Here is a 14,205-nt window from a genome sequence, read left to right as displayed (position 1 = left end):
ACGAAAACTTCTGAACCTCCAAGACCAAGCAGAGCCCTTCAATGAGGCAAATTCTGGCAGGCAAACTAAGGGATAAAGATTAACCTGCCTTTCCATTCCCTGGTCCCAGAGGTAAACGTTTTTTGAGGCTAATCCTGGGGAAGGGAGGTGTGAACTGGACTGAGCCTGGGAAAGGGAACATTTAGAGCAGTAGCTAGGACTTAGAGAGGCTCTAAGCTCTTTATATGAATTAGCTCATTTAATCTCCAAAACAACCCTCTGAGTTTATATTTTATACAAATTTAATAGACAAAGGCTGAGGCACAGAGAAATAAAATGTTTGCCTAAGGTCATGCATCTGGAAAACGGCAGGGCCAGGATTCAAATCCAAGCAGTACGTCCCTAGAGTCCTTATCTTAATCATTGCCTCCTACTGCCTCACAAGCAACAGATTAGAAAGTTCCTGGGAGGCCGTCTCTTGGCATCTTTCCCCAGCCAGAGAACCAGGAGGTCCAGTGCCTTTTTTGGGAGCCTAAGGTTCAGAAATAATAATATATTCCTTTAACTGTGGACATAATCTAGGTTTCAAGTTTAAAAGCATTTTATTTCACATCTCTTGCCTCACCCTTTCCTTCCAAGAACCCTGGGAGGTAGACAGAAAAGAGACTGTTGCCTCTGCTTTACTGATGGTTAAAATGAGCCTTAGGGAATTTAAATAAATTGTTCGATGCCACATAACTGGAAAGTGATGGAGTAAAGATGATATAACCCAAATGAGTCCAGGTTGAGGTGGTGACAGCCTCCAGAGTTACCATGAGATGACTCTTTGTGGTGACCAGTATTTGTTCCCACCTCTCTGTCAGTCTCACACACATAATTACCTATTTTACATGGATGTTACTTGATAACTTTCAGAAGAATTTTTCCATACGCTGTCTTATTTAATTAAGTCCTCACATGCACCTAGATTGTGTGAGTATACACACATGTGCGTGTTGTGTGTGTTGGGAAGAAGGGGACATTAGCCCCTTTCTCAGCTTAGAAAACTCAGCCTCATGGAGAGTAGAGGATTCTCAAGCCTGCAAGATTAGTGTGTATCAGAGAGATAGAACCCAAATGCACCCATAAACTTGTACGTGTATCGAGACAAATTCGGAGCTGTAATGTTACCGATAGGATTTATAATGAAGTGTCTTCAGTATTTTATTCCCCTCTTTCTCTTTCTTCCCTTGGACTAGCTCCCATCCCTCTTAAAATCACCTATCCCTTTTGATTTACTAAAATGTTATTACCGTTCAGAGCCAGCAGAGAGAGATCATTAAATACTCTTAAAACAGAAAGCATTTTGTCAAGAAACACATGTTGTGTCTCCTCACCAAGGAAACGTGGAATTGATGACGTGAGTGGAGGAATGCCTTATGACTGTTTAGCAACAGCCTGTGACACACAACTACACAGTCAGCGATTAGAGGGAGTGAGGGGTTATCCTCTGACCTAATGTCACAGTCCTTCCCACCATTATAGGCTTTTGAAACATTAACAGGAATTGAAGTCACTGATCTCAGCAGATTGGTTGGAGAGGAAACGGAGCATCGGCTGGCAGAATGTCTGTCTCAACAAATTCTTATGACTAAGGAAAGTCTTTTATATTTGAGATCTTGGTTTCTTCCTCTGGAAAATGGGAATTAAAGTAACTTAAAAGATTGAACCAATTCATGGCTGATTTGCCCCGTAAACCCTTAGCCTTTGTGACCCGGTGATAACGCTGCACAGGCACCTTGGCCTTAGCCTCAGCCTTTTAGCCGAGGATGAGGTGATTTATGAGGGAATTTGCATAAGCAAACAAGTCTCCAACTGTAAACTGCCTGCCCCAGAGTTTCATGGTTCACTAAGGATTAAGATTCTTGGAGCTCCTTCTGGGTGGCTAGAGGCTCTGACAGATATACTTTCCCAGTTAGTTTCCTGACTGTGGTAGGTATCACTTCACTTAGTGGCATGATGAAGTGTGACTCTACCCAGGCGGAGTGAATTAAAGATCCCGGCTGTGGAGCCTCAGGTTCTGTGGAGCTTAATCCCAAGGCGACTTCCTTTAGGGGAAACTTCTTTCTCTGCGATGTGAAGTAGCTACAGGAGGGATTACAAATTATCAAAGATTAGACCACGACCCATCTGTTTGGTTTGTAGAGATTCTCTAAGAGTAATGGACTCATTGATGCTACTTCACAAATGAGAGTGTAGGACTAGATTCGTGGAATGACAAAATGCAGGGTGGCAATGAACCTGATCCTTGAATCCCTTATTTAATATTCTGCTCAAACATCAAGGGTACACTGAAACTTTCACTGATATGGAATACACTGAAAAGTGAGGTAGATTATGCTACTCTCAAACAACTTGATGGCAAGTGTGTTACACTGACAGGGACTTTTTTTCTCCTAACCCTATATCTACTAGAGTCATATAAAACAAGTTGGGTCCCACTGACATGACAGACCTTTATAGACCTTTCTATATTTAAAAGCTTCTGTTATATAATCTTTATGTCTCCTCTTCATTTTGTTTACTACCCTCAACTGATCCCTTTGTTCCTCATATAACATGATTAGGTCTCTTAAAAATATATATATATATATATATATATATATATACACACACACACATACATATATATATTCATATATGACATAAAAACAAGTGTATAAGATTTATATGCACATAGAATAAAATAAGAACGAGACTAAACAGATTTCATAACTCTTAATCTAGTATAGATTTTATTGTTACCTTTGTTCACTTAGTAACTAATGATCTTCTGAGTCATTTCTAGAAACATAGAATGCTAAAATTGAAAGAGATATTGGAAATCGTCACATTTTTTCCCATATCTTTTGTGCAAGAGATATTGAGTCTCTCATACCACTATGAACTCACGTGGTCTGTCTAATAATCACGCAAATAAATTCCCTGGAAATATGAGCTCTAACATTTGTCCTTTGCCTAACATCAAAAATTACAAAACGTTGTGCTTCACACAAAACCATCAGTGGTCATCTCGGGTTTATGTACACCCACTTTATGGTAGTGTTTCACTGTATTTATAATTTGTGAAGTCTATGGCTAGGTAACTATAGTATATTATTGCTTAGAGTGAATTAAGAGCAATAGACATTGGAGGGAAAACTATGACTAAATCAAAGAAGTCTATACTCTAGGGTTTGGAAAATAATTTGAAAATCATCTAGTCAACCTCCTGTCTGGGTCATTCATACCATATTTTGGCCAGTTAGAGAACCAGTCTCTGCGTGAATATAACTGATGATTAGATGCTGGTGTCTTCTGGACAGTTGTTCCAAAACTTATCTAAAAATGAACTAAAATTGTCTCCCCTGAGACTTGTGATCAGGGAACCTAGTTTTCTTCTTTGTTGTTTGTAAACTGTTCTATTGTCAACAACTTAACTGCAAAATCAGGGCATCATTCTAGGAAATCGGTTCCATGCAGATGCTGGTCAGCTGGGTAAATCATAGGCAGCTGTATGGTCAGCACTCAGGAGTTATAGTGACCTGTCACCACTGGCAGAGTGATTTCTGCAGGGGCCGCCTCATTATATGGGAAAATGCCCTCAAAGGGCAAGCCTGTTTCTCGTCCTGGCAGGCCTGTCACATCGGATGTTAGAGGAAAGAGAAGCAAAGAATTGTGGCTGAAAGAATGTAAATTTTGCCTGTGGAGAGTCACTGAGGGCAATTCTCCTGAAAAGGATTATTTGTCAACTGCAGTAAGACTCTTTGTTATTAGAATTTAATTGATATTTGCTACTGGAGAAGAAAGCTGAAAACAGGATATAAGGCAAGCAATTAAATCTCTTCAGTAAAGTATAGTTAATGAGTTGTCAAATTTGGTAGAGATTATTCCCTCTGACTCCCGTTTTTTTTTTATTGTAAGGATAGGTAGGGCTTTCTTACTACCCTGGGGAAATGTCGAACCATCACAAGAGAGGCAAATTAAATCAAATAAGGCCAGGCAGCTTTTGTGCAATCAAAAGGACAAATACTAGGCGTCAGGGAACCCAGGAATTTAGCTCAGGTTGTTTAACGGCTAACTGTGCAACTCTTTTTCTGGGCCTTCATTTATTCACCTGTCCATTGTGGGGGAGGACTTGCTCTCTAAGGTGCTTCTAAGTCTTGTGTTCATATTTTATACAGTTACGTACAGAATAGCAGAGTAGATAAGAACCAAATATATCTGGTGTGGAATCCCTGCATCCCCAGTAATTAGCTATGTGATCTGGGTTAAGTTAATTAACCTCTGTAAGTATCAATATCCTCCTTTGTAAAAAAGGCCAGCATATACATATCTCATAGAATTTGTTAGAACTAAAATGAGAGAATACACGTCAAATATTTGGCAGGCCTGGAAGATGGAAAGTAATGACTAAATATTGGCTATTTTTACTACTCATCTGTTTCATGACAGTTTTTTAAACTACGGTACTAGCCTAACCACCAGAGGGCACTGCATGGATAACAGCCAGATTTTTCATGGAAGCTGGATACACCTATTTGCTGTTTGAAGCACTTGACTGCCTGCTACCTAGAAATTTCAGCTCTGGGCACCTGGTTTCCTTGTGCCTCCCATGCCAGTCTCACTCAGTACTGTGAGTGTGGCAATGTCTTCAGTCTAGGCTACTCTATCTCTGCTCGCCTTCTCGAGGATTCCTCAGGTGACAGAGTGCTCATTCAGAAAGAACCCAAAAATAGAAGGAAAAAAAAGAGAACAGCCATTTATTGACGTGCAGTCATAGTATTAGTCATGTCTACCATGCATCAGTCACTGTATTAGTCACTGCAATATGTTTTCATAACACAAAGGCAATTCAGAAGTTATCATTCCCACTTTACAGATGGGAAAACTGAAACTCATAGTTTAAGCTCTTTGCCTAAAACGACAGAACCAGTAAGTACTAGAGGCATAACTTAAAGCCATGACTGCTTGAGTCCAAAGTCCAAGATTCACCTTGCTGCCTCCAAAGCTGTGTTGAGATAAAACCACAGGATACTGATCATGGAACAAGCCAACACTGCCCATTATCTCCCCTACTATTTAACATTGTATTGAAGGAATTAGCTAATGTGGTTATGTTATAAAAAGCAAATAGAGGGAAAAGGAAAGGTGAAACAATTTGTATTTACAGATTAGAAAATTATAAATCTGGAAAACCGAAGTAACTTAATAGAAAAGCTACTACAAACAAGACAATTTAGCGAAGTAGAGGGATGAAATTTGCATAGAGAAACTTACACATATACGAACATAGTCAGATGGAGGAAATAATGGAAGAGCAAACCTAATTTTCAATAAGGATATAAAATGAAGTGAAATAAAACAAATGCATAAACTTACAAAGAAAAGTAGAAAACCTGTATTAGACACACACTTAAAAGACATAGAGGTAAATTGAATAAATGGAAAAGCATTCCATATTCTTGGTGAGGATGCCTCAACATAATAGAGATGACAATTCTCCCTATGTTAATTGCTCAGTGTAATGTGATCCCGATGACAATGTCCTTGGAGCAACACAAATTGATTACAACATTCATTTGAAAGAACTTTTGAAAAAAAGAAACTAAAACTATGTAAATACTGAAGTAAAACATGGATGGCTTCCTTTATAATCCAGGCAATAGAAAAAATGATCTAGTATAGCCAAAATCTAGATGTCCTAAGGAGAAGTTTGATAAATCTGAGTACATAAAATTTAAAAGGTAACTTTCCATGAAAAAAAAAATTAAAAAGTAAAAAAGCAATTCTCAAACTGGGAATAAATATGTGAAAGTTCTATCATAAAATGCTATTTCACTGATATATAAATATCTTCTGAATATTGAGAAGAAAAAACAATCTGAAAGAAAATGAGTGAAAGATATGAACAGACATTTCATAAAAAGACATGTAAATGGGTCACAAACATTTGAAAAAGAAATAATTTTATTTATATAAGAGAAATTCAATTAAAACTATATTGAGATACCATGTCCCTTGCAACAGATTGGCAACAGAGTCCAAATGTTTGAAGACATATTTGTTAAGGCAATAGGGTACTGAAAATCTCATACATTGTTAGTAGGATTGCAAAATGTCACAATTCTAATGAATGAGAAGTTAGCAATATCTAGAAAAATTCCATATGTATTTATATTTTGATGCAGAATTTCTACTTCTTGGGCCCTACCTTGAAGATACCTTGGCAAACCTATGAAAGGGTGCATGCTCAATGATACATGTAGTTATAGCACTAATTGTAAAATAATGAAAATCACTCACATGTTTATCAGGAATCATCATGCATCGAACTGAATATACTATTGTATATCTACCACCTATAATATACTGTGATATAAAGAAATGTCTTATATCTTCATTGTCTTTACACAAGCATAGACCATCAAGGGAAAAACCAAAAAACAGAAAGGAATGTGAACAATATATTCATTTTTAAGTTTTTACTTTCAATAAGATACAATGGAAGAATCAACCAAAATTGAATAAAAAAATGATTACCTACTGGAGAGGTTAGAAAAGAGGGGAAGGAACAGGGAAGAAAGACACACTTCTCTTAATCTTGTTTTATAGCCCTGTGAGACCATGGGAATATTTCACTAGTTAAATGAACAAAATTTACATCAAAAAAAGGCATCTCTAAAAATTGAAATAAAACAAAAACAAATCCTCTTACTATGTTCATATAACCAAATTAAAAATATAATCATAGTGATTTAAAAAGACAATGTTTTGACTATACAGCTTGGATGAGATATATGAAAAGACAAAAAAGTATAACAAAGGAGTCATACCTTGCACTCAGCAGTCCAATTTTCAGTAATAATATAGATAATGTTATTTGGAAACACATACAGAGACATATATAAAGCAAATAAGTGAATGTATCAGGAATCATTAAGTATCAGATTTTCAGTGTAAAGAGTCAAGAGATACAAATACAAAATTAGAGTTTAAAAATTATATAATCTTCTATTTGAATTGAAAATTTTATACCTTTATTATTTCTTTCTCTTTCTACAAAGAAATGCATTGATTCTGGAATGCTGTGATCGCATTTTTTAAAGATCACTATGAAGATTCTGAATTGAGAATGCATGTAGGAAGACAAGAGTGGCTAATGCAGTGGATGAGTTGAGAGCTGGTATTTGTTTTTACTGGAGTAGAGATGGAGAGAAATGAACAGGACTTATAGAATAGGGATGACGTGAGAGTAATGAGAAAAAGGAATAAAAAATGAATCCTAGATTAATGCCTTGAGCAACTGAATGGATGGTAGCTGATAAGCTACTGACTTTCTGTACCTCACTTTTCTTTTTTTTGCAAAAAGAAGCTGGATTACATAAAATGTTTAACTCCAGATCTGGAACTCTGAAAGTGGACAAGATAATGCCAATTACAATTTCAGAGGGAGGTGATAGTTAATGAAAGATAACTAAACCTTTGTGTAAATTCATAGAAATAATTTGCATATGGGAGCTCCATAGTGTTTTTAAAACATTTAGATATTTGCAAATCTCTGGATGTTTGACATTGAGAAGGCCACCTCTCTTCTCTTGGTACCTCAAGCCTGTAAAAGCTTTTCTTCCTTTAGAACTTTGTTGTTTCTGTTTATTTCCTTAGCTGGACACTGCACCCAGTTCTTTGCATGATTGGCTCTTGTTTGAATGGATGAATGAATGAATGAATAAAAGAAAGAATTACCAAATATCTAATTCGCTACAGTTTATAAAGTATGATAATAAGTCAAATATGAACACTGATTTGAGAATTATTGAGGTTTTTTCCCCCACTTCTTTCAAATTATGATTCTTTTTCATTTTTGAGTGGAGACTCAAATCTGTTATAGAGCTTTCATTAAAATACAGTTAAATGGAATGAAGGGACTGGTGGGTAAATTTTGCTAAAAAATAAAGGAAATGGTAAGGAAGACCCATTTCCTAAGAGTTAGTACTTGATCACAACTTGAGTAGATTCTCCTGGATGTTTTGTCTGTGAGGAAGAGCATTTGTCAATAGTTCTAGAGAGAAAAGTCTGTCTGCACTTCTTCACAGTCATAAGCTCTTGAGGAAATCCCTATCAGATCAAGGATACTGCAAAAGACAACTGGAATTTCCGATCTCCTTTGATATTATTTACATATCTAAAGAATCTCTGGAACTTAGTAGCTGAGGTTTCTCAACTTTCAAAATTTGGATGTGTTTTGGTTGTTATTCCCTAGAAGCTAACATTGTGCTTTGATTTATCTTAGACATGACACAATTTCTTCATTTCCAGGCATTGGTGTGGTGGTTGGTTGATGATTGCAGGGCATCATTAAAAATGCATGACGTCTCACTAGTGGTTTTCTTCTTTTCATGTTGGAAGATTTTTTATTCCTTCTTAAGAAGAAAAGAGTTCTCTAAGTGAAGGCCTATATCCAAGAGATACCCAGTGTAAAACCTTGGAAACAGCCCAAGGTGAATATAAACATCCTTTGCAGATAGAAATGTCTAGTGCATGTGAGGGCTATTAAAGCAAAACTTCTTGGCAGGCATATTTCACATTCATCCTGCAGTACAACTACTTGCAAAACTGTGAGATCCTATTCAGTTAATCCTTCTCAGTGCAGATGATGGAGCCATCTGCCATATCATAAAGGCCCTTCTTTTAGCCAAAACAATCAACAAAAATTTTTTTAAATATGCCAGTTGCTTTGTTCCTCTGTAATATATAATCATTCTTAATTTTTTTTAAGTTCCGATACATCTGATGAGGTTTGACATAAAAGAGAGCCTTGCAAAAATTGAGAGCTGTTTTCAAATCATAAAAGGTCTGACTCTAAGACTAGGCATATGCTGGCAGGATTGATGATTACTCATGTGACTGATTTTATATCCTCCGTTTCTCGCCTTTTACTGTCTCTTTATTTCACCACAAACTATGACTGTAACTTAGAGACTGACCTGGACTCTATTGGCTCAGCATTACCCAGCTTAATAGACAGTTACTCATTTTCTTTTTAAACAAGATAAGACTAAAATTAGAGCTATACAGAGCATCACTACAAAACTTTCTCATTTGAAATCCTTCCATTCTTTTAACTCAGCTCCTTCTAATTCACACTTTTCCTTCTTGTCCAGAAGCATATTGAATTCATTTTCTATTGCTGCTGTAAAGAATTTCCACCTTCTTGGAGGTACAATTAGCAAAGATTTCTTAGATCTTTTCATTGGCAGAGTGAAAATTCTAACAGATGTCTCTGTGTGGTGACAGCTATTATGGCTTTCCTGTGCATTGGCCATTTCTCCCATTTCTGATAATAGCGTCTTGATCTTCCTTGAGGAAAAATACAGTCCCTATTCTTAGTTTATATTTTAGGGTAAAGCTGACCCTACTTGGAGCTCAAAATGTGAGTATTTGACTTACATTTGGCCAATCAGAGCCAATGATTCTTGATTCTCTGAATATTTTAGAAATACAGGAAACAAAGATGTTCTTGCTGGACTTAACAATTATGAGGATATGAACTGGGGCATGAGCATGGGAGAAGGAGAGCTTAGTATCTACTCCATATGAGGTAATCACATCAGAGGATAAACAGAGATTAAGTTTAGCTCCTGGATCCAGCCAGTCTGCCCTTAGATTTTCTAGGTTTGGGAATCAAAGAATTTTCTTTTATCCTTAAACCAGTTTGAATTGGGTTTCTGTCATTTCCAGCTAAAAGCATCATGACAAATGCACAACTATACATCTCATGATATTACACATTATCCAAACTGTAATGAGATCATTATACTTACATCTGAATGTCCATCTCAAGTGCTTGATTGGAAGCATTCTGGGCATAGTGCCAGCTTTGTTTAATACACTGCAATAGCCTTAAGTACCCAAATCAGTGCCTGACATACAGACCTCCCCCCAAATATATATACATATATATATATTTCAAGAATAGATGGGAAATTATTGATGTTTCCTTTCTCTTTTTATTCTCAACTATGTTGTTTACAGATTTTGTTTTAATTGCCTCCATCGCTACCTCTTAAAAAGAGGGATTGAGATGGGAGTTCAAAGGTGACTGGAAGCCAGAAGGAGATGAAGTGACTGTCCACAGTTATTCAAAGCCACCTGGTTATCTGTCTGCCACATCACCACCTTTATTTAGATGAGACAACAAAATCAACCCTACGGAAAACAGAAGAAAACGAACATTAGTAAAGCTTAATATATCAGCATAATCTTAAGAAAATTGTGTCTTAATTCAGTTCAGCTACTACATAAAAAATAGAGATTAGGCAACAGCCAGACCATTTAAGTTGAAATTTCCTGATCTATAAAGGGAAGAATTTATCAGACAGGTACTACTTAAGACCATTTATACTTTGACTCACATGCTGAATGCATTGTCTAATAAGTATTTAAATCTCTTTTGTACTTTGTTGATGACAGATTTGCTAAATGAGACTCAGGAAAACTGTCTTCAAAAAAAAAGTATCTGTCCACAACCTCTCCCATGGAAATGTGAATGAGATCCAGGTTCCTGTTACCTCCTTGGACAGTCTACAGATCCCAGGTGTTGTTATAAATCTGCCATTTAATAACAATCTACTCAAGATCTTTTGTGGATGAACTGCCAAAAACAAAATTGCTTATAATTGGAATTTTAAATTCTACAGAAAAGAAGCTCTGTTCCCATTATTAACTCATTAATTAAGCCCCAAATTTCTAGAGTCAGCATGTTTTTAATCACCACATTGTATGCCTTTGATCCAGAGACACAAAACAGTGCCCAGTACTCACATTTTTGCCAGTAACATTTTCTTTAATGGTGGTTTTAGTTTTAAATGGGAAAAAGACAAGTTTGAGGGTACTGACCTCAGGGCTTAAAAAATTCCATGATGACTTTTCATCAAGTTGATAAGTGTTATCATGACTGATTTTTATAATAGTCCACATATCTTGGTCACTTAATTCCAAAGGCCACTGAAATTAGAAACCGAAGTTTTACTTATTAGGTGGAAGGAGGAATGCTCTGGAAGCATTGTACTAGCTCAGACCACCTCACATTTCCTTTAAAAACTGTCAAAGCTCAGCCAATCAGAGTCCTACAACATTGTTTCCATGTGAGGAATGGCCAGTTAAAATCACCCTAGTCTTCTGTGCTTCATACAGAGTTCTCTTGTCTGACAACATGAATGGTTGCTATCATTACATCAGCCTCCAGTGACTTCAATACATGAATGGCCAGCTTACGGTCCAAGAGTGGATGAGCTTTTCTGTCTATTTTCAGAGGCATCTGCCAACCAACGGGAACAGGCAGACAAAGCTATCTTTAAGTATTCTGCCTCATGCAACGAATAGGCAATGGCTAAAAAGCAGCTTAAGATGAGAGTGTGAGAACATGAAGGATACCCATAGACTTCTGAAAACCTCCTTCCAGTGAGAGAGCTCTTCTCAATATAGGAATGAAAGTAAATTAAACTGCAAACAGAGCTGTGTCTACTTGACTTTGAAGGGGAAGCTTAAATACAAGGGAGTGGTGGAAACAATTCAAGAAGCTCTTGGGGTACAAGCATACCTGTTATCTGTCAATGGCCCTGCTTATTCAAAGTGAGATAACCTCCCCAATATCTAAATATTTAACTTGGGAAACAGAATTCATGACCTCCATTTCTGCCTCAAGTACTCTTTTCTTTCATTTTATTCCATTTTTGTGTTATTCTACTATCAAAATAATATCTGCTCACTGTACATAATTAGACAAACAAAATCGTAAAGAAGCAGAAATATATCAATAATCCTAGCAAACACAGGGCATTACTGTTATTTTTGGCACATTTCTTTCCAGTTTTATTCCTATTTTTTTGTGTTTATCTAGGTGACATCAAGTTGAAAATATGTACCTTTATTTTATATCTATTTTTATAACCTGTTTTATATTATTAACCTTTTTTCCTTACCACTAAAAGTTCTATATAAGCATCATTTTAATAGTCAAAAGTAGTACAAATAATTTATAGAATTATATAGATGTTCTATAATTTACTTATACAAAAAACTTCAATGATGAAGATTTTGATGATCTCTAAACATTCCAAATCATACAAAATATGGCAAAATGATATTTTTCTCACTTCAACATAGACATTTCTGTGTCCCCCAAAGTTCTGATATATCCTTCAAAGGAGTGTCTGCCTTGCTGCCACTCCATTTGAAACTCACTGCCATAAGCCATAGCCTGGTGGGGGAGGGGTAGAGGGAGTGCATGATATCCTTCAGATGTGTTTGATTAGCAGAAAAGATGAAATCTACTGATCTATACAAAAAGAGGGACTCTATTTCTTAAACAATGGAAGTATAGCTGAAATAGGCTTATAGCTTTTGAAAAAGTATATGTTCATTGAGGTGCACATATTAAAAGCCTGTTGAAAATAGAATCATACTTCTTCCTTCGGATCCGAAGACTGAATACACTGAAATACATCATATTTTAAAGGAAATAAAGCTAGTTGTAGGTAAAGAAAAGACTACGTAGAATTCCACTGACTCCTGGTAAGTTTCCCCTTCATTCTACCAAGTCCCCCACTGAATTCAGTACCACAGCAAACAACCAGTGGCTGAAGATTCCTTTATGTTTTGTCTATCTTCCCATTTGGGTAGGAAACGTGTCTTAGAAGGAAGACACTTAAATGATGTCGAAAGAGAAGCAAAATGCCTGGCTCATCGCCATGTACACTGAGTGACCTATCGCCTGAAAATGGAAAGAGTGACCACAGAAATTTAGCTTGAACTACTTCCTACCACCACTAAGCCTGACTATGTCAGATGCAAGGGATGCCAACAGCAAGAGGAAGTTCTAGTCAGACACACTTTGACTCATTTGATAAGCTACTTCCTCAGATAATTTTCTTGTCCAGTCAGAAGCCTCTTATTTGTTTTCATAGAAGGGTAGGTAGAAATGGAGCCAAAATCCTTGACACAGCAAAAGCAATGGACATTCAGACGTGGCATTAGAATGTCCAAGTTGACCAGAGAGAAGAGAAGCCCAGGCTTATCATCCTTATTAGCCACAGGGTAGGTGGAAGGAAGAGCTGCTTGTAGACATTCCCCCTCAAATGACCACATTTTTCTGACTATGCTATGAGGCCAAAGGCATTAGTTATCTTCGTCAGAGAGGAGGGTAGGTCCCTGAATTCACATTGAAAATATGAAAGCAGTAACATCTGGAGGACTTGGGCTCCACCCAAGGTTCATATTTATAATCTTTCCACAATCCAGCCCTTCTCCAGAGCCCACATGGAAGCCGTCAGAGCAAACCCACAGAGGATTGGTGATAATAATTTGGACACATCCAGGACTCTCCCAGATACATCCTAGTGATCAATACAAAGCAACTGGAGCTCTGATGCCAAACAATCTCAAAACAAAAATACAAATGGTTTTCAGTCTACAATTTACCAGAAAAGGATCCCCCTGCAAAGATGCTCAGTAGTTTTTCTCTGGTAAAAAGAAAGAACAGAGGTGAAAATGCTGAGGGCTAGTTTGTTCTGAAGTGTAGGGGGCTTCTGAATATTTAAGCCGTCTGCTTAGAACTGCCCTGTGTATCACTCAGAACTTTCTAGTATTTTAACGAATCCAATGCACCTAGATCCCAAACTAAAAAGGGCATAATGTGATCTCTCTTTTTTTGACAATTTAGAAAATACTCCAACACAGTGGCTTTTCTAATTGTATAAAATTATTAGCAAATCAACAACCGTAATTTATAGGTAAGCAAAGTAAAATGACTATAATCAAATACGACCACAACCCAGTGAAACTGGCACTTGTAAATGTATACACACTAGTTTTGGTGCTATGGGACAGTTGATAAAACTGATAAGCTGTTCACATTAATTGATTCAATTGATGTAAAGCAGATGAACCAAGGTGTTGATTTTTGTTCCTTTTATTGTGTTACATCTTCAAGATCTTCGTGGTCTACCCACTTCATGATATCATGTAATTTGAGGATAAAAGGCATAGACATAGAATATAAAAATCAAAGTTGCAGGACTTCTGATTTGGAATCAGCAACCTTTATTGACATAGAATGTCTTCTATATGCCAGCTCCTGTGCTAGTTGCTTTTCAACTTGTAATTTTCAGTACAACAGAAGAAAGGACATTAGAACAACAGGCATAG

Source organism: Globicephala melas, chromosome 17 (assembly GCF_963455315.2).
Source record: "Globicephala melas chromosome 17, mGloMel1.2, whole genome shotgun sequence".
NCBI lineage: Eukaryota > Metazoa > Chordata > Mammalia > Artiodactyla > Delphinidae > Globicephala > Globicephala melas.
This window is presented reverse-complemented; position numbering follows the sequence as displayed.